Source organism: Arvicola amphibius, chromosome X, assembly GCF_903992535.2.
Source record: "Arvicola amphibius chromosome X, mArvAmp1.2, whole genome shotgun sequence".
Taxonomy (NCBI): domain Eukaryota; kingdom Metazoa; phylum Chordata; class Mammalia; order Rodentia; family Cricetidae; genus Arvicola; species Arvicola amphibius.
The window spans coordinates 123009647-123032844 of NC_052065.1; the positions used below are offsets into that span (position 1 = coordinate 123009647).

The 23198-nt window shown below is 37.2% G+C and overlaps 1 protein-coding gene across 2 annotated transcripts in view; it reads right to left on the reverse strand.

The window, feature by feature from the left end:
* The window catches only part of Fgf13 (fibroblast growth factor 13), a 498994-nt gene that overhangs the window by 43262 nt on the left and 432534 nt on the right, over positions 1-23198 (reverse strand). The gene's annotated exons all lie outside the window — the stretch shown is intronic.

Below are 23198 nucleotides of genomic sequence, written 5' to 3' on the forward strand. Positions count from 1 at the left end.
CTCTGGCAGATGGGAGGACAATGGGGCAATAGGGATCACCTTGTGTCTGTAAATAACTTGACTGTGAGACTTTAAATAAACCTACCCAATTCAAGCCTTGAAACAAACTGGAACTATTTACCAGATGTGTTGCCCATAGTTTTCTCAGATTATACATACATAGTGTATAATTGCTACATAGTGGCCCGAGGTCAACTTGCTTTCCTATGGACTGCAAGAGTAAAGAGTAACTTCAAACATTTACTAACTTTATGTGTATAATGTTGCAAAACGCTGTGTTTGTATTAGCTCCTTGGATCCTCTTAACAATCCAATAAGATATGCACTATGATTATATTATATATATGAAGAAAGGAAAGGAAGTAAGGTCAACTCCTTGCCAGAAATCATGAAGTTTATAAGCAGTCAGGTTTCAAACTCATATAATCTAGCAGAATACTCTTACCTACTGCAGGCATTTTGAAAGTAAATAGTATTTATCATTTATTAATGATGCTGGTACCCACTAAACCTCAGAGCATCAAAAGATTATTGCCCTAGGGTAAGCTAAAAGGATACTGTATTCTGTTGCAAACATAAGGAAAATGGCTTCACTGGTGACTATTTTGGTTTTGGTAGGCAAATGTGCAGTAGTAGTCTATACATGTATGGCTGTATGTTTATAGGCAGTAATTTAAGTCACAGGAGTAAGTAGATTTACTAATGGAGAGAGGACACAGGAAAGAAAAAAAAATAAATACTGAAACAGGAAATTTGAGGTGGAGAAAACATCCAATGTTTTTTAAATGTATAAAAGAAGGACTAGTAAGTAAAGAAAAAAACTGGTGATATAGAGTAGAGAGAAAGTAACATTAAGAAAATCGAGAGAAGCCTTGGTTTTAATTACCAAAGGTGACCAACAGAATCCAATGCTGCAGAAGTAAGAGGAGGTAAGGATGGAAAGGAGCTGGATTTTAACCGGCAATCACTGAAGACCTTAGCAAGAGGAAAGAAAGGAAGTTTGTTTATTAGGGCAGAGGATATAATCAAAAGGTAAAGGTTGAAGAACTAAGAAATGGATGAAAAATGAAGGAAGTAAAGGCAACACTGGTTTGTCTGTCAAAGGAAAACAGACAGGTAAACAGTTGGGAGGGAGAACAGAATCCCAGGTGGGTTATTTTAGGACAGAGTCCTGAAATGATCCACATGCAAGCGGTTAGTGGAAGTGCAGGAAGAAGGCTAATGTAGCTATGTGCACAGAACACTGAGGAGAAACAGAATCAGTGGAAATACAGAATGTTTTCCCTGAAAAGATGCAGGGTCTTTTACTTGGAAAAGAGTGGTTGCCAATAAGGATTCTCACAATACTAATATTCATCAATAAAGGATGAAAAAATTAAGAGCTACTGTAAAAGACTTCAAAATCCGGTACGGGAGTGCACTGCTGTGTGTTTGGGCTGATTTGATGTGGTACAAAGCAAACGAGGGAATAGAGCACTAGTCCGTTTCCTACAATTACTAAGCTCTTTGCCTCATCTAAGCTCTATTTCTCTCTCTCTATTTCTCTCTCTCTATTTCTCTCTCTATTTCTCTCTCTCTCTCTCTCTCTCTCTCTCTCTCTCTCTCTCTCTCTCTCTCTCTCTCTCTCTCTCTCTCTCTCTCTCTCTCTCTCCATATCTAGGCTGGCCTGGAACTTAATGTGTATCCCAAGCTTGCATCAAACTTGTGGTAATACTCCTCCTGCCATTATAATAATAATCCACTGTATCTGGCTGTCCTTTTGTTTCCTTGAGGCTGGATTGCCTGTAGCTCAGGCTGTCCTTGAACTTGTTATGTAGCCCAAAATGGTCTTGAAACTCTGCCTCCTGTCTCCATGTGACTTCTGAGTGCTGTGATAATAACCATACATTACTATCACACCATTTTCCTTTTACTTATTTATTGTGTGTGTGTGTGTGTGTGTGTGTGTGTGTGTGTGTGTTTATGTATGCACCCAGGCCACAATCACAGATGTTCCTTAGGACCCAAGGACCCATCCGCCATGTGTTTTTGGGGTATCTCACTGGCCTGGAACTCATCAGATAGGCTAGACTAGCTATCCAGCAAAAGCCAGGGATCCATTTGTCTCTACATTCCCAGTGCTAGGACTTTAAATGCCCACTCCCAACCCCAGTGCCTGGCCTTCTGAAGGCAAGTTCTGGGGATCCAACTCGGTTACATCTCATGCTTACAAGGCAAGTACTTCACTGACTGAGCTATCGCCCCAGCCCACACATGCTTCTTATTCAACAAACATTTCCTTCCCTCGTTTGCCTGTCCACTTGCAAAGACGAGGAATAAAGCATAAAACCTTTTGCATGAAAATGGCATGCAATTTGCCTGCTAACTTGGTAAGTGTATAGTGGAAACCGGCCTTTTTAGCAATATGAATTTGAGCTTCCTCCCTCACTCCTGTCTTTATTATCTCTAAATTCCCCTCTTTCTCCCTAAAATACTTTAGGATTTCTCCTGTATGTAGAAAAAAATAACAGCACCATTTGCATTTCGGCACATTTTCAAGGAGGTTTCCAGGTGCTAGATATAAGCCGAAGAGCTTGTGTTTTTCCTTCAGATCTAAATAGTCTGAATCTCAGTGTTGCTCATGGGAACTGTTTCAAAGGCTGAAGTGTCAGAATCAGAAAGGAAAGAAATGTGTGGGTGGGAAGCTCTACATGCAAAGTTGTCATACCCTTCTTTCATTTTCAGACCTGAATATGCATGAATACAGAAATTATAGTTTATTTCCAAGTTTTTATTGTCAGCATCAAATCTAACAAAAATGTCAAGAAGATAAGGTTGGTATTTGTAGGTGAAAATGTTCAAGAGATTTGATAGTTCACTTAAATAGCTCTCTCTCTCTCTCTCTCTCTCTCTCTCTCTTTCTCTTTCTTCTTTTCTCCCTCCCTCTCTCATCTGTCTGCCTGTCTGTCTGTGTTAATGAGCTATTTTATTATTTCATTGCCTCTGAGCATATTTTTTTCTTCCTGGGTATAAAGTACAGAGTAAAATATCATTTATTCAATTTCATTACTTTGAATTTTATAATCATTTAAAAACAGTATATAGAGAAACTTCTTTAGTGATTCCTTTATATACAGGAGCACAACATAATGATAGTAAGGAAGAAATCTTGAAATGGTTTTCATATCAAATTTAAAAGACACATGCATAAAGATATTTGATTCAGAACTGGCTTATAGTAACAAATGCAAAGGAAACCATTCATCAACAGAGGACTGGATTAGCAAATTTCAGTCTATACAGACTACAGAATAATTTTAAGTTTAAAAACATTACAACATAACTGTAAACTTTTTGACATATATATATATATATATATATATATATATATATATATATATATATATATAAGGCGTAGAGGAAAAGATCAAGTTCCTGAACATTACTTTAACCATGGATGCTTAGGTTCCATTATATATTGTTTTGTCTCTATATGCACATTCCTATGATAAATTTTAATTTATAAATCAAGCACAAAATATTAACAATAATGGAACAATTAAAATCATAACCCATGATAACTGTTACTTCAAAACTATGGATTTTTTCAGAAACTCCCTTTTAAATTTAGACTTCAGTTGAATATAAATGAAATTAAAAAAATAAAAACTTAAGCAAGGGGGCCCTTTAGAGAATTGTCATAGTAGTGCCGAGGTACCTATGTATACACATCCATATCCATATATGCTCATATGGATAACAGACACTAAATCTCTGGATGGCGGATTTGGAGCAGTGTTTTCCTTCATCCTACTATAAACTAAAAGCCGGGATGTAAAGGAGAAAAGAGTACCTGAAGTACACAACTGTAATTTTAGCATGAGGGAATCTGAGACAGCACTATGGGTTTCAGGGCAACCTGTAAATATCACAAGAAAATAATCAAACAAACACACAAACAAAAAAGACATGCAAGCGAACAAAGTACACAAAGGCTCCTAGAATTCTCAAATAACCTAACTTTCCTTATTAACACTTGAGATACTATAGCCAATGACCTCCAAGACCTGTACAAAGCAAGTACTAACATAGATTGAACTTCTCTGGGAAACAGATGTGATTGCATATTTAAAAATACTTTATAAGACAGCCATTTCAGCATTCTTTTTTTAGTGATAGGTAGGCTGCATGTGGTACATATATACAAACTGAATCCAAATTCCCAGTTAACTAGTTATGACACATGTAATATCAATACCACCATCAGACAAGAGTATTAAACAGGTATATATATCTGACTTATAATGAATAACTTACTTATAAATGTATACTTTATACTTAGAGGGCTCCCTAGCAGTATATCTGATGAATAGTTGACTGTGCTATAGATGTTTCATATGAATTAGGTAACATGTTTAATTCACATAAAGCCTCCAGTTTTTGTTTATATAAAATTATCTTTGAAAAATTACTATCACCACAGCAAAAGATAAAATAAGATTATGAATTTGGAAAACACAAGTAATATTAACAATAGACTGTCCTCATCTAAATATTTGGTTATTTATTAATCATTATGATTGAATGTAATTATTACCCTTAGAAGCTGTTTCAATCTCCAAACTAATTAATTAATGAAATACTTCAAACAACATTTTTAAGCACCCACTATATGGCAGATGCTGTTTCAGGCACTGGGATAGATCCCTAAATAAAAAAAGCCTGCCTTAAAGAAGCTGTCATTCTTTTGGGGGCAGCAATATGCAGATATAAACATATTCATTCAATAAAACCAAAAGTTCACCTATAAAGAATTTATATTCTAGAGTACAGACACAAGCAGCACAGTTGTCTCGTGGTATCTGTTTCTTCGTGCCGTCCTTCCATATTGAACTTTACATATGCTCAAGTCTCCTATGCAGAATGACATGGTATTCACATATGAATGATGCACAGCCTCTTCCACATTTTCTGCTACCACTGTATTTTTATAATAATTGATGCAGTGCCAATGCTATGTAAGGAGCTTCCATACACTATGCAAAGACTAGTGAGGACAAAATGTTTCTACAGGTTCAGAACAGGTACGATTTTAGTGTTTTCAATTTATATTCAGTTGAATCCATGAATGCAGAACCCACACAGATACAGAAGGTTGACTGTATATGCATAAACATTTGATTTATCAGATATATTCAACAAATTCAACAAGCCTTGACCCACTTAAATGTGCTACATAATTTGTGTAAATATAATATAGATACAAAAAAAATCAATCTAAGAAAAATGACAGTGCCAAAGCGCTACTTTGAATTAATCCATCAGGGAAACCTCTCTGATGAAGGGATGCATGACCAGAGACAAGAAGGCAATGAGGAAGTCTATCAACTGTACGACTACACCCTCCTAATACCTACTATCTCCTACTTCCTCCACACTATGCTCTGGCCATATTGGACGTCTTGATATCTTTCATTACATCCTGATGATCCTGCCCCTTCCTTGGAGCCTTTGTTCTGGCTCTGCCTTTGGCCTTGACTCCTCCTACCATGACTTACCTCCTCAAAGGGGGTCGTGAGCCATAGGTTGAGAACCACTGGAGTAGAGTAAAATGGCAGGAGATGAGAACTTGTTTGCTTCTGGACTGCATGTATTTTAAAGGAAAATCAAGGTATGTTGGTGCATGGTGTATTAAAAGAGAAAGATAAGAAAAACTGATAACATCTAAGATACTGGAAGGGTATTGACTATTTAGGGACGGGCTATAAACATTTATCTTTTAAATGTATTAACTGAAGAACACTACTTAAATCTCCAAGTGGAGATGTTGGGGAAGCAGCTGGAAATATGATTGCATATCACACAAAAAGGTCTATTAGGCTGAGGTCACCAATATTTGAAAGCGCGAGAGTGATAGATTTAAACTACCGACGTAGCAGGAAAAAAGTTAAAGAACTGGGACTCACCAAAGGCTAAAGCTGAAAGAGATCAAAGAGGATAAAGGAGACTTGCAAGGATCAGCCTGTGTGGGAAGGAAAAGTAGGAGAATGTGGTGTTCTGGACGCCAAGTGAGAACAGTGCTTTTAGGAGAAAGGAGTGGTGGACTGTCAGGTTGTCAAAGAGAGCAGGACTGAGGACCAAATACTAGATTTAGCAAAGTGGAGGTCATAGGCGACATTCAGCACCCGACAAGGACAGACATAAAACCCTGAATGGAGGAGAGTGGCATGAGATGAGGTGAAGACAAGGGGTATATGAGTCTCTGGAAGGTTTTCCTGGATAAATGGAGGACGAGCTGGTGAAGTATGAAAAAGATGATTTTTCTTTTGTAAACAAGAACAATTAATGTTTGTGTATGCTAATGGGGATGGCATGACAGAGAAAGAAATTTGAGACAACCTGAGCAGTTTCGGAACTGGTAAGACAGAGGTGAATTCTGGGCAGCAATGTATAGGCTACCCTTATGTAGGAAGAAGGAAACTGAAGAATAATGCAAATAAGACAGAGATATAAGTGGGCAAGTAGGTATGGAGATGAGAGTATAAAGAAATTTTGTTGTGGCCTAGGTTAGCTAGACCATATGGTAACCACTCTCTTATATATAGTTGGTTTCACTTTCTGTATCTCCCACCATTATGACCCAATAGGCAACTTCTCCAGGCCTTCTTTAAATCCACATCTGTGTGAACTCAACATCTCTAAGGTTGCCTCAGGAAAACACAATTACCCATAAGAAAAGAAAGGAAATGCTCAGTACTGCAAGAGAAATCAAGTGTGAAATAAGCAACAATAATTTACCTAGAGAATTTAGCATAATAATAGCAAAAGGAGAAGGAAAAAGGAGAAATTAGAGTCGAAAAGAAAAGTTTACACTGAATTTACTAGGTGCCAGGCACTGTTCCAAGGTTCTTTCCATATGATAACATGTGGAAATCTCTCAACTCTATGAATAGTGTCCTCTACTTCCCCCAGAGATGGTCGTCAACAGTCATGAATTTGGAGTAAAACAGCACTGCGCATTGTCTTACAGCAACAACAGAATAGATTCAGAGCTGAAACAAATGTGGAGTAAACAGGCAAATTGGGATCAATGGTGTTGGAAAGAGTGATATTCTGAGTTCTAAAATATGGAAGAACAGTGAGGATATGGAACTAATAGAGACATGAAAATAAGAAAGCCTTAGGATCCACCCCTATGATGATAACTATTATTAATATTTTGCAGTATGTCTGACTTTGATAGAAAACGGGAGCCTAAAGATGAGCCCTGAGTGCCACCTACAAGAGGTAGCTCTGCTGCTGTTGTGCCCCCACCTTCATTTTTAGCAATTCATGTTTCTCCAGGATCATACAGAAAAGAGGTGATATCTGCTAAAAGGCACCAGGACTATTAATTAAGGTGTTTATGCCAGATGAAAAATAACTATTCTGGATTAATAGAAACCTTTTCATTCAACAGTTAAATGACTGAGTGTAGATGGACAGGGGTTTGACTAAACATTGGACAGCAGACCAAAACATAAAGAAGGAAAGGCTAAATAACACTTTCTTATATGAACCTTTCAATGATACCTTAAATTCTCACCTACCTAATCCCTCTATTACCAATTCCACACAATCTGTTAGCCTAGAACCCTAAGAACGACTGGATTGGGACTAAAGTATAAGGCAAGTTTATGAGGTCATTCAAAGTTCAGAGGTATTTAAAAAAAACTGGGTGACATTAGTATACTCAGAAAGCCCATTGAGATGTCCAGTGAGGGTCCTTAATTAGGTGTCCAGTCTTCCAATTTATAAAGAAAGGAGGCTATAAAGAGTACATGACAGCACTATCTAAATACAAAAATAGATTACCATGTGGAGACTGTCATCATTTATTTATAAAGAATTTCCAAGATTATGAGTTCTCATAAATAAGTCAATCATAAATTTAAATAAGTAGGAATACTGTGATAGTTTGAACATAATTGGCCCCTATAATCTCATAGGGAGGGGCACTACTAGAAGGCGAGTAGGTGTGGCCTTGTTGGAGGAAATGTGCCACTATGGGGGTGGGACTTGAGGTTTCCTATGCTGAGGATACTGTCCAGTGTCTCAGTCAAATTCCTGTTGCTTGCAAGACGTAGGACTCTCATCTACTACTCCAGCAGCACTTCTTGCACACAGCCATGCTCCCTGTCATAGTGATAATAGACTGAATCTCTGAACCGTAAAGAAAGCATTTCATTGTTTGCTTTTCTTGGTCATGGGATCTCTTCACAGCAATAAAAACCCTAAATAGAATAGTGGACTAGTGGTGAAATATGCAACAATGTTTAGAATTCCAAATGAATTATTTCTTGATGTGTATAGCAATCTGTTGGTAGGTTTTGTGCACTCTTAATCACCTGCAGATACTTATCAAATACCATTTACAGAGATCATAGGTCCATGCAAAAAGAGAAAAAGAAGACTACAACTCTGGGCATATCACAATGCTGTATTTTGTATATTTTCACAGGATCATGCTTTTAATTTTTAATATTTTATTAGTTCTTCGAGAATTTTGCACATGTTTTGATAATATCCACCCTCTTTTCCCAACCTTTCCTGGTAGCCCCTTTCAATCACAACCTATTGTGTGTGAGTGTGTAAGTACGTATGTGTTTTCCCACCAATGCCGATTTGTGCTGCCCAAACATTTTCTAATAAGTGTCCCTCCACTGGGGTATGGCTGACTTATGAGGGGTTATACTCGTAGGAAATCCTGACTATTCCATTCCCAGCAGCTAGCAATTGCCAATGGCTCCTTAGCTAGGGGTAGGGGTGGAAGTTCATGTCCAACTCCCCTCTCCGTGCTAGAATTTTGGATCATATATTTTTAATGTTAAGCAGGTAAACCATGGAAATTATGAGCTCTGAAATGATCTCAGATTTATACTACAAAACCTGAACTTAAATAAGTACAGTACTTTGATTTTCATATTGGTATTTTCAGCTCATATAAGACGAGTTTTCAGTCAATAATGAACAGGGAAATACGCTCAACCAAATACAAGTAGGGATCAAAGCACCCACAAGAGATGCATCTCATTTTAAAATGTTTTCTTTTAAAAGTTCTAACAAACAGTGCCTCTCCATAAGTCATACTTCTTGGTAATAGTAAAGTTTAGAAATGTATGTAGATTCCCAAGAGTGGAATTGCTGGTGCCCAATCATACTACAAAAACATTTGCTCAACTATGTTCATAGCAGCATTATTTGTAATAGCCAGATCCTGGAAACAATCTAGATGCCCTTCAGTGGAAGAATGGATGAAGAAAGTGTGGAATATATACATATTAGAATACTACTCAGCGGTAAAAAACAATGACATCTTGAATTTTGCATGCAAATGGATGGAAATAGAAAACACTATTCTGAGTGAGGTAACCAAGACCCAAAAAGATGAACATGGGATGTACTCACTCATAATCAGTTTCTAGCCATAATTAAAGGACATCGAGCCTATAATTCGGGATCCTTGAGAAGATAATAAGAAGGTGAACCCCCCAAAAAAGATATAGTAATCCTCCTGGATATTGGAAGTAGACACGATCGCCAGGCAAAAATTGGGAACTTGAGCATAGGGCGAGACGGGGCCAAGGGAAGATGGGGAGAGAAAAGCGTGAAGGGGAGAATGGGGGGAGCTCGGAGGAATGGGATGCTTGGGATACAGGAAGGGTGTATATGGGAGCAGGGAAGCATATATCTTAATTTAGGGAGCCATCTGAGGGTTGTCAAGAGACTTGACCCTAGAGGGGTTCCCAGGTTTCCAGGGAGACGCCCCCAGCTAGTTCCTTGGGCAGCTGAGGAGAGGGAGCCTGAAAAGGCCAATTTCTATAGCCATACTGATGAATTTCTTGCATATCACCATAGAACCTCCACCTTGCGATAGATGAAGAAAATGACTGAGCCCCACATTGGAGCACCGGACTGAGCTCCCAAGGTCCTGATGAGGAGCAGAAGGAGAGAGAACATGAGCAAGAAAGTCAGGACCGTGAGGGGTGCGTTCACCCATGGAGACGGTGGGACAGAACTAACGGGAGATCACCAACTCCAGTTGGATTGGGACTGATGGAACATGAGACCAAACCAGACTCTCTGAATGTGGCCGACAGTGGAGGCTGACTGAGAAGCCAAGGACAAAGGCACTGAGCTTTGACTCTTCTGCATGGACGGGCTCTGTGGGAGCCTTCTCAGCTTGGTTGATCACTTTCCTGGACCTGGGGGGAGTTGGGAGGACCTTGGTCTTAACATAGAGTAGGGAACCCCGATGGCTCCTTGGCCTGAAGAGGGAGGGGGGTATGGGTGGAGGAGAGGGAAGGGGAAGGAGATGGAAATTTTTAAATATATAAAAATAAACCAAAAAAAGACAAAAAAAGAAAAAGAAATGTATGTAGAACATTGTTATCTAAAAAATATCCTTAGTTCAATGCTCATTTGAATGATGGGGACCCAGGTATTTATTGAACATATACATTTGACAGATAATTCACAAAAGTAATCTCAGTGAATTTTAGAACTAAATAATACCATTCTTATTGAAGTTCAAAAGTTAAGGTGGTTTGTTCAAGGGCAGAGTTGGCATGTCATAGGCTATTGAAGCTTACGATGCTTGCGTTTGGTTTCAGGTCTGGATGGCTCTATATTTCTATTTTCTGTAAACCTAAATATTTGAAAATCAAGGCTGTAAGTGGCTACCACCGGAATTATTTCCTCTAGGCACCTCTAGATTATGAGATGGAAAATTTCATGCACAGTCAAGCAACAAGTACAAATGGTTGAGACTGCCAGCATGGAATCTCTACACATCATTCTATAATTAAAGAGATACCCAATTCTCATAGTTACTGGAAGAATTAGACCAATCCCCCATCTCCATTTTACAGGATGAACCTGGGGATATTAATCTCAGTCCCACTATTTCTCTAAAATACATTTATGCATAAATAGGAATTTCATGAAAGATTTTGTTGTTTAAAAGTTATCTTTAAGTTCATTGCCTTTAAGAGACTTATAAAATAAATGCATGCATTATGATATGACTTTTTCCTAGCTCATCTGTAAGAGAACAGCATGGAACAATTTGAGTGTAACTTTGTAAAAACTGCAAAGATCAGCATTTTTGATACACAATGAAATAAAATGTAAAGAAATAATAAGCAAAACTAAGGCAAATCCGGTGCTTTCACACTTCCTCTCATCTTCGGTGACCAAAGCTTAGTGTTTCAGCTGCTAACAATTCCTCTGAAGAACTCCCAAGCAGACTTTCTTGGCAACAAAAATAATGGAAATTCTCAGCAATTACAACTTGACAAGTTCATAGAAGAGACAAGATTCCCATGAATATACCAGAGGATTCCTGACATTTGGTAGTTGTGTTCCTAAAACCTCCTAACACAAAACTGCAGCACGTTTGGGGGTAAATTTATTTTATTCCTATCAATGCCTACATATCATATGTAGTCAATTATACCAAGATTTCTAACGAGAAGTCTCAACTTTCCTATTTCCATTGCACTAAGTTTGGCATGAAAACTATAGATTGGATAATTACTAACTCGGAGAGAAAAACCTCTAACTACCACAATCACCCACATTAATTCAAATTGCATGAAAGGAAAAATAACAAATGTTTGGAAGACTGCACTATGGGGGAAACTAAACAAACAGGCTCAAAGAAACAAAAACCTGATATTAACACAGAGGGAAACCATGAATTTTTCTCTTATGTGGAATAATGATAGCTCAGATTGGAGGTCACTTGGTCTGCTTCCTGGACCATTACTCAGGGTCAAGAATACAGATTTAGTGCTCATTACATGATGGCAAAAAACTTAGGGCCCAGAAAGTGTATTTATGAGCCCACATGAGCAAATATTTTCAGTTTAGCAACATCTAGTTATGTATCATGTCATTTGCATACAGCGAGTTGCTGTGTTTTGACACCATTCACACACATTCATTTCTTGTATGAGTCATAGAAAACTCAAATGTGACATTTTCCACATTATTCTGTGGGATGAGGAGCAGGACCATTAACTGCAGTCAATTAGAAGGCACAATCATCTTTTATTGGTTTAAAATAATTATGTCTCTAGTAGAACCCTAATGCTACTTTTATATAAATAAACTAGATAACTGAAGGCAGAAAACTAAAGAATACTATTGTGAAAGATTTCACAGAAATCTATCCCACTGTTCTGATTGAGAGTAGATAAAAATGGAAGCTCATTTCTTCTAGGTTTACCTCATCTATTTTTAAGATGAAAACCTGGCTCCCAGGTATAAAAAGCACATCACATCTCTGCTCTCCTTATTCTCAGTGTGTGGATCTTATTTAAAAATCCATCATGAATGCAAAGTTGAGTCATTATGACCTTAAGAAAAACGAGACAAGGAACTACAGGAAACAAACCAACAGCATTGTCTAATATTCAAGGCAAAAGAGATGGTGACGAAGGAAGAGAGCACATTGAAAGCTGCATTCCTGGATCTCAGTGTGCCCACATTGTAACTGCCAATACAACTGCATTCAGCTAGTGGTTCCCGTGTACAGAAAAAGACTTGCTTAATAAAACAGCATTTTATTCATCAGTCTTTTGGAACGGGTGATAAAGTCTTGGTGTATGCAGCACTCATAATGAGAAAGGAGAGAGGTATAAGTACATGAATGCACACTGAAACGGATCTCATTTGAACTTCCAAATAGCTCTTTACTAAACAGTCACATCTTCATTCAACCTTTTCTTACTATATTAGAGAAGTCATTCATTTCCTCTCAATTATTGCCCTATTACACACTCAAGTTTTGTTCTCTTATTTGCTATTCATTTGTAGATTATGTACTGGCATTTGAAAGTAAAATTGATGCAGAAGAAAATAAAAAAGGTGCCATTCTCACCTTCAAATAATTTAAAGTATAGGTTATGAAATGATAGTTCTATATGCAAGAAACATTTGGAAATAAGAGATGTGTGCAAATGGCATATACATTGTTCTCTGAGAGCTTCAACAACATAAGGCGCCACGAGACGTTCTGAAGGCTTTTCTGAACACACGGCATAATGGGAGGTTAGTCTGATCATTACCTGGTACCTTCTTCCAATTTCTACATTCATAACGAGTTAATTAAATACAAATACATTAGAAATTTAAAAACACACAAACCAACCTCACTGAATAAACTCGGCAGTCAAGTTCTCCAATTAGCAGTTTAGAAACACACAAAATGAATGCAGAAGAAATCAGAAGCAAACAATAAATAAAGAAAAAACTCAGAAGAAGTCCTATCTCATTGGAATTCACAATGCCATGCTTCTTTGAAGGGAAAATGATTTTGGAGGTATTCATATCGAAGAAAGTGCTGGTTAAAAGCAAGACTTTCGGTTGAGTTAGTATGTATGGAAACCCATTTAGCGTGCACACATACAAAAACTGTCTAGAGTTAATCATAAAGGTAAACACCTGTAATTCTAGCAGCTGGGAGGCAGAGGGAGAAGGATCGCCATGAGTTTGGAGCCTGTCATGGCTACTGGCTACAGAGAAACCCTGTCTTAGAAAACTAATTCAAACCAACCAAACCTGTATAACAGGACCTTTCCCGTGAATTCTGTGAGATGACAAAGAATGTATCTAATTGTCTTGGTGTTCCTGTTCCGACGACCTATGGAAATTATACAAACTGTTTTAATAGTCTACAGAATGTGTACATGATTGAGAGCTAGCAGCAACTAAAGGTAAGCTCATGTATCTTTCAAGGATACTACCTAGAAATGTTTTTCTAGCCAGCAGAGACTAAAACACTAAAGGTTCTTTACTCATGGAATCTCTAACGGCACAATAATGAAAGTACCAAACATGAATGCAAAATTAATTTCAAGCTGTCCTTTATATTTGTTTCCACAACATTTAGACATTTTTGAACTGCGCATTTAACTCAACAGTACAATGTTTCATATAAAAACGCAGCAGTATTTTGTGATCACATGACATACAAAGGGGATTCTGCGATGTGATATAGTGTAAGCAAGATTACTTTCAGTGTATAAACTACTATGTCAAATATTGCATCTTCATACAGCAACACTGGACTGTATCTAAAATCCTTTACTAAGAATCTTAAGGCAGGACAAAGTTAGAATGGGAACTGTTCATAGACATAAAATTTCTGTGTCATGCCACAAACTAACTCTGAAATGAGATCTTCCCATATATGAAAACATATCAAGGATCTGCAGTGAACTTTTAACCCACCATGAATTCTGCGTATAGCAGTTCTGCATGGGGCTTCTCAAAAGAGCAATTTCCTCATTTGTACAGAGTTAGACACTCCTCCCTTATGAGATGGTAATAGGTTAGGTGGCCACAATAACAGCAAATAAAGGTTCCCTAAAATCTCATAAAAATGCAAACTCGGCATTCTATCTGTACTCGGAAAAATTCCTATAAAAAGCAGCTGTTTAGTAGCAAAGATTAGCTGTAGCAGCTAAAGGACGAAAAAGGGTATGAAAAAGTGACTATGATTGGTTTCAAGTTTTTTTCTGAGGTGCCAACAAATGTTTGAGAACACAGTGTAGTTATTTGGTTGGGCACACTCATATTCTAATTTATAGCATGTGTAATTTAGTCATGGATTCACTGAGAACCTAAATATTAGTAACATTTAAGAAGTGTGATTGTCGTTATAAAATGATAAAGGAACACAATGAACAAATTTGGGAAGTAATTAACTACCATGCCAGAAATGAGCAGCTTCTTTGTTGATACTTCCCAGGTCTGTCAGTGGGCTCTATTTTCACTGCCTCTGACTTAAAAACACACTAAGAATTTTGAGGGCTGTCAGAATGAAAGCAGCTATGACATTTTTAAAAAAAAAATCTATGGTTAACTGTCAATTGCTCTGTATTAAAAATATACCAGTATGCTGGGTGGTGGTGGTGCATGCCTTTAATCCCAGCACTTGGAAGGCAGAGGCAGTCGGATCTCTGTGAGTTCAAGGCCAGCCTGACCTACAAGAGCTAGTTCCAGGACAGGCTCCAAAGCTACAGAGAAACCCTGTCTTAAAATACAAATATATATAGATATAGATATAGATATAGAGATATAGAGATAGAGATAGAGATAGAGATAGATATAGATAGATTATAGATATAGAGATAGAGATAGAGATAGAGATAGAGATAGAGATAGAGATAGAGATAGAGAGAGAGATAGATAGATAGAGAGAGATAGAGATAGAGATAGAGATAGATATCAATGCTTTAGAATTGCATCTTCTCATTACACCTCACATACAAAAAGCATTTAATGTAGTTTCACCATTATACCAATAAGACTTTGCATATTGGTAGAGTTTTTCAGATTAGTGAATTTTGGATTTGGATTAATATATACTATTACCAAAGAAAATTATATCATGTTAAAGAATGGCAATCTGTGTAAACTATAACTATACTAGAATTAGCTATGCTTAGAAAAAGACTAGAATTTGTTCTAAGTGAGGCTTAAATCATTACTCACTGATGCATAGTAACATTTCAGGAGATATTAATAAAAACAATCCCACATGAGCATGGCAAGCAAAGTAAACATGCAAACTGATGGTCGACCTTCTCTCTGAGTGCTTTCATGGTCAGTGCTACTGTCGAATAACCTACAACCTACCACAGCAACAACCGGATCCCATTTCATTTCCAATTGTTTTTCTTTAAAAAGGAGTTTATAATAACTCTGACAAAGATCACAAGTGCTTACTTTTCCAAATGGAAAATTGACCCGATAAAAAGACTGTGTACAAATGTTTCTAGAGTCACCATTCAGCAAACACGCCACATAAACAGGACAGTTTGATCTTATGTATGTAACCAAATCACTTAAAACATGGTTTCACGGGCATGTACACGATTATTATCACAGTTTTGAGAAATACACTGAGCATATTTGAAAATTCCTGCCACCATATTATTTTCTATACATACTTACCTGACTTCCTGTAGTTTGAATTTCAAAAGTGGACAGGAACAACAGTGCAACTGGGCTGGAAGTTTCCACACTGGTGAGCCTAGAGGGTGCAGTCTAGGACTAGCAGGCTACTTGGAGTCTCAGAGACTACTGAAAACTGATGGAAGAAACTGTTTTACTTTCATCCTGACGTCCTGAAACTGTCCCGATTAAAAGGTCCTGATTGCCAATAACAACAACTAGGTCTAAAACCAATCACATCTAGAACTGTCCCAGCACATCTGAGATTCCTGTTATTCTCCATTTGTTTGCTTGAATTTTTCCATGTATTGATTTTATACATATTATAACCAACAACATACTATGTAGGCAGTATGTTGTCAAATGACTACTTTCTGGGTCCATACCCACATGCAAGCTCTGAAAAGCAGAATGGTTGCTTCCCTGACAGCAAGAATCATGAGTAGCTCATGCAAGCACAGGAACATCAGAAGAATGTATACGGAAGACAAACTAAACAATACATCCCTGAAGCACACGCAACCTTTACTAACAAAATTGACAGTTCCGACATTTGGGACTGGAAAGATGGCTAATGGCAGTGTTTGCTGATCCTGCAGATGACCCAGCTTTGGTCCCTATCACCCACATGGTGTAATTCCAGTTCTAGGGAATCTAATACCTTCATTTGACCTCAGTTGGCACTGCATGTATATGGTACACATACATACACTCAAGCACACACACACACACACACACACACACATAAAGTAAATAAATAATTAAAGAAGAAGTTCAGAGGTTAAAGACAGGTGTTACTCAGTAGGAATGGTGAGTTGAAGTATAAATTATGGAGAGGAAAAATTCTTGCCTTCATATCAAAGTGCTCTGTGTCAACAGAAGTACCTCCAAGGACTGTGGCAATGCAAGAGGCTGAACGAAACCATGCATCATGGTTCTGCTCTCCCATGTTCCTACAACTAATCATATGTTCGAAAAGTTGCGTGTCTGTATCAGAAACACTAGCCGTGTTTGCTGAGCCTGTTACATACACTTGAAACCTGTTAGACTCAACCCCTGGCGACATTTAAATGCTTCAATGATAGCCACATTGGAAGCAGAACTTTTTATGAGTTAATACTTAGATCTGGGAATGGAAAAGCATAAAAGAAACATGAAGTAACCGTTGATTTTCCCTGCTGAGAAGAATTTTAGGACCATAAATGTAATAAATAGCTTTAATAATTATGGTTTGCAACTACCTACTCTAGAACTAGTCACCCATCTACTCAAAGGGCAGTAGCAAATTAGTCTTAGAGCTTTGCAAAAGTCAAATATGCATCAGAATTCTAAAGAAGCAAGAGAAAATGGAACGGGCAAAATTCTGCTTTGTTGTCTAATCACCCCATCAGTCAATGCTAACTCTGCCATGACAAAAAATGCACTGTGTTAATGCACCTTGATTATTATAGCTTCATAAAGTTGTACCTGTGGGTCCACACTGTTCTTTCTTCCCACTTCTGAAGCAAACAATTCACAGAAAAATAGTGGGAATGCTAGCTCAATGTCACTGTCCAAAGGAGAAGTGGACTCTGCTATACCTGAAAGATACAGTCACTAGAAACTACTATAATCTTCTTGTGTTGTTCAGATGGGACATGGTTTTATTTTTTATAAAGAAAAACATTTAATTGCAACTTGCTTACAGTTCAGAGCTTTATTCCATTGACATCATAGCAGGAAGCAAGGCAACCTGCAGACAGACATGATACTGGAAGAATAGCTGAGAGTTCTACATCCAGATTGGCAGGTAGCCGGAAGAGAGAGGGCCTCTGGGCCTGACTTGATCTTCTGAAACCACAAAGCCCACCGCCAGTGATATACTTTCTCCAACAGGCCTCACCTCCTAAAGCCACTCACTAAGCATTCAAATATATGAGCCTACGGGGGATATTCCTATTCAAGCTACCACACCCACCACCAACAAGAACCTGAAAGTCACTGGCTGGGAGGGGCTTTTGTGGCTGTTGAGTTTTCCAGGACTCAAAGTCCCCAAGAAGTTGCCATTATTATCGAAGACACCTCAATATCCCTGTATCATCATGACCAGAAATGATATAGCATTTTAGATCAAGGAGTGAAAATCAAGGACAAAACCAACACTTGTGATTTTTCTTGTTATTATTTGTTGATTATAGATGTAGTGTGTGAATGGTCACAGATGAGAGATTCAAGGATACTGAGGCAGAGCATTGGAGGTAAGCAGTTTAATTAGAGCAGTCTGCCATGGACAGGTGCGTAAAGAAAGCAGTCACTGGAGTGTCAGGTCTTCTCTTTTACTTCTCCAAGGAGTGGGGTTTCCCAGCAAGAGCCTGCACTTTCTCCCATTCCAAACAGGAGTCAGGGAAGCAGATGTGTAAGAATCACAGATTTACAGAGAGTTTTATAGTTCAAGCAATGCCATTTCTTGATATATTTGAAGAACGTTTCTCTGTCATATTCAACCATACTGCCCCCTAACATACTGACACAGAATTAATGTGATCCACTGGAGATGGTTGTGCTGCACAACCAGTAAGTATTGTTTGGTGTGACTGGTAAATTTCCATGATCAAACACACTTACCTATTCCCAACCTCAAGGGTATTCAAACTTTTTTCTTACAAGGAATCTTTTTCATTTTTTTTTTACATTGAGTCTTATGCTACAAATAGCATTGCCAGTGTTATAGATCAGGTTGGGGATGAAATACTTTATGTCAATCCTTCCCACAGCAGATTATCTATTAGCAATTAGAGCTCAGAACATAGCATAAACCTCATTATGTATATTATAAACTCCAGATATTATCAGCATGAACCACTCTCATAGCATTTGGGGGTACTTAATACTTATAGAGATTTAATTGTTATTTGCTAATTGATCATAAAAACTTCTAAAAGGACCAAGTCCCAGCATGAGGAGGGGAATGGAGTATATAACCCCATCCCTTAGCTGAGAAGCTATTGGCAGTTCTTAGGTGATGAAAGAATAAGCATCAGTTTTTCCTAAGAGTATTGCCAATAGTTGGTAGACCATACTACAGTTGGCACACATCCAAGAGTATTTGGGCAGTACATACTAGCTTTGATGGGGTAAAAAAACACCAAATACGAAGTTGATGAGCAGGAAGGGGAGGGGGACTCTGGGAAGGATTGGAATGGGAGGGTGAATATGATTAAAACACAATGTCTGAAATCCTCTAAACATTAATGGAATGTTCCATGAAAAATACAAAAAAAAAATAGCAACAGAAAGCTTCTGAACCTTTGTTCCATGCTTTAGGTCCCCTGGGAGCTTAGATATGTGACTGAGTTCTCTGAAAGTAGGGAAATGAAAATAACTTTTTAGGAATCTCTGTTTCAAAGGTTATGGCAGAACACAGAGGAGCTAAGCTTCTAGACTCCCCTAGGCTCTATTTTCTTCAGTGCAAATCACCTAAAAAGAGGGTTTTGCATGGAAACTTTCATTACAGTGATCCACACTATTATATGGGAAGGAACAAAGGAATACTTTATATAGAACTTTAAAAGAAATCTTTTATGAGACCACCTACCAATCACCTAAGAAGGACTGCTGCAGTAAGTCCTGATTTTATGAGCAGGGTAGACCTGGTTGTGCACAGATTTTTTGATTGTTTGTTATAGGTTATATTATTTGCCATAAATAATGTGGTTCTGCCTGTTTGAATTTCTTTCTAAGTTATCGTTTTCATTGTCTAGTGTCTAATTCCCAATTATAAAAGTTTTGTGGAACAATTCATAAACTCTGTCAAACATATTTGATACTCTCTACTTTTGCAATCTAAATAGTAATGTTTAGAATTGTTATGTGCGCTTGACTTTTCCAAATCTTTATGAAAATATTTTCCTGAGTAAAATTGAATGCCATTTCTAATTCTGACTCTTCCTGCTATGTGCTATGCCAGAATTCCTATGAATATCTGCTGCCCTATGAAAGGAGGCATTATGTATTATTGCTACTGGCTATATGCAAAAATCCATCCAAGAAATCAATTGAGGTTTTCCCTGTAGTTCTACTTCCAGGGTTGTCAAAAGTAGTTAGCATCAGACTAGCTGATGAATAACTTAATCAGAACTTTTGCACAGACATGCCATCTCTAGACATATTCAGCTCAAACAAGACATATTTAATGTATTAGTCAGGGGATTGCCAGTTATTAACCTTGGTTACAGCTATTATAATAATCAGAGAAATGTTTTCATTTAAAGTTTCTTTCTTCAGAACTCACAATGCCCTTGAAGACTGGTGATCATTGAAACCCTTCAGTTTTTTTCCTGTGTCTTAGCAATGTACTGACTTACATAATTCTGAAATGTTAACCCTTAATAGATCAGCAATTGGCAATCATTGAGTCTTTTAACATATTTTAAATATTCAAATAGGACTAACAGAAATCATGATTGGCCTTTATATTTTATTATGCACATATATTAATTATGCCAATGAATACATACAAAAATGTACTTTTGCTAGACAGTTATATAAGGCTAAGGGTAGAATAGTGGAAATCAGTTATTAATTAATGATCCTGGAATTTAGAAACAAACTATTTCAAAGCACAAGTTTCATAGAAATAAGGACAACATGGAAAAACATATTAGTGAATGACTTTTTCTTCCGTATCTCACTGTGGGTTAAAATAAACAAGAAGATAAGGACTAAAAATAGCACCTTCATTGAATAATATCTTCATGCTATTTGTGGTATACTAACATAAAATAATGCTAAAAGGCCATTGGTTCTCTTCCATATATCTACTAAATTTTACTGAGTATACTTTTAGAACAATCTTCTGATGGCCAGGGTAGGTTATATATTAGAAGCTTAGAATTATTTTAGGAATTCCAAAATAAACTAGTGTCATCATAGCAACAGAGTATGAGTTTGGTTTCTCCATTTGTCTTTGTGTGTGAGAGAGACAGAGAAGTAGGGGGAAAAGAAAGGAGAAAAAGCAATCTCTTCACATCTTACTTTAACTGTTAAAATTCTTCTTTGTCTGTCTTGACCATTATTTTATATTTATGTTCCAAGATAAATGATGTTTTTCTATAAAGATGACTTTAACTCCAAGTTAAAGCATGAGACACTCTGTTAAATATGTACCCCACAACTTCTAATTTAGATTATTTTTCCAACTTGGCCTCAGAAGTTGATCACTGAGTCGGTATCTGTCTTTAGCGACCACCACTATTGTCTTTCTGATTTCTGAGAAAGTGACATCCTCAGTCATTTTCACCCTTAAGAACATAACGTATATATTTTTTCACCCTGAATAACTTACTAGCTTTGGCTAATTTTTTAATAGAGACCATGAAAAGAGGATATTTAAATACCAAGCTGGATTGTCTTATATTTTCATGAAAATCTTAGCAGTACCAAGGATAGTAAACAGGCGAAACAAATGTGGTCGGGGAAATTATCTTGGTCTTGAAAATGAAGCTTTGCTTCCTCTCAAATCTCAGGTTTTACAATTTAAATTCCAAAAGATATGACTCAGACATGTGTCTATATAATTACCCTTATAATGTTACAATCCATTTGTCTGAACAAAAAGCACCATCAAAATCTATGAGTGCATATATAGGTTATATGATCATAGTTTTCAAAAAAGTATATGCAATGAAACTGGAAATTTGGACAGTTAGAACTTATGCAATTTTATACTATATAAAAATGTAATAACTGTTAATTAAAGTATACCAATGAGAAAAAGTTCTAGATTTTTATATTTACTTGTAGTTGTGGGAGGAGGAAGGGCCTTGAACCACAGTGCACATATGGAGGTCAGAGAACAACTTAAGGGGTTTGTACTCTCTTTTCACCTTGTGGGTTCAGGCAGTCAGACTCAGGTCATTGGGCTCGGCAACAAGCCTCTTTCCCTATCGCACTATCTCACTGACCCACAAAAAACTTACAGACAGAAGTTAATATTTCTTTGCACCCACTCGCTTTGGTTCAGCACTTTAACTTGATGATAATCTTCTTCTGCTTTGGATATGATACTGCTCATGCCAATTTTCAATTTCCTTTCTTTTATGATTGAGATAACACTAGTTCCTCAATGAATTCTAATGACTAAAACATTGTTCTACATTGTGTTCTTATTAAATTTGTAATCCTTTATGATAATAACCCTAGACCTTAAGTTATGTCTAGTTGGTGTTACACAGATTTGACATAATTCAAACATTTTCCCATGTTATATAAAACTTCTTGGAGTGCATTAATTGCTCTGAAGTGGTCAATGAATTTTTGCAGATTTTAATACTTCTACATTAACATTTGCACTAGAGATGTCAACTTATATAAAACTTAGGTCAGAGGCTACATGATAACACTCTACCTCAGAAAAAAATCTGCCAATATTATAAAAGTACTGGAAATGATCTAGTTCATAGGATATTACAGGAATATGACTATGTAGCTTCATATACTCTCTTACTCTAGACTTGATCCTATACTGTAGAGAAAATGTTATATCAAACATATTTGTCAACTCACAAAATGAGAAAATGGACAGTAGATGAGCTAAAAATTTTCAGTATATGTTAATGTTAAATCTACTGTACTTGAAGAATATACTTTGTTGTGGCTATCTAAGAAATGCACCTATTACTAGTTAATAAAGGATAAGATATGAAGCATTTCAAATTTATTTTTATTTATCTACTCTGTTCGTCTAGTGAAGATGTCTGTATATGGAGAGGGGTCTGCCTGCCCGTAAGTATACATGTAGAAGCCAAAGGTTGACTTTGAGCAGTTTATTTTTTCTGTCACTCTCTCCTTTATTTTTTGAGACAGGCTCATTGAAGCTGGAGTTTGGCCTTGCAACTCGACTGCCTTGCCAGTGGGTACATAGGAGGCTCCTCCTCGGCCTGCCCTCCATCCCAATCCTGTGCTGGGTTACACTGAGATTTAAGTGGGTTCTGGGTCTCTAAACAAGTCCTTACCACAACAACCACTTTACTCACCGAGCAATCTCCTCAGCCACCTTATGCTCAAAATTTAATGTATTCTTAAGTGGCTCCAAAGCAGGAAACAATAAGATTATTTGATACAGATACATGATAGATAGCTACATAAATAGAATGAATGAGAAAGCAATTAGGGTAAATTGAATCTGAGCAATAGGCATGTGTTGTTCTTTGCACAAGTGCTAATCTCCAATTTTC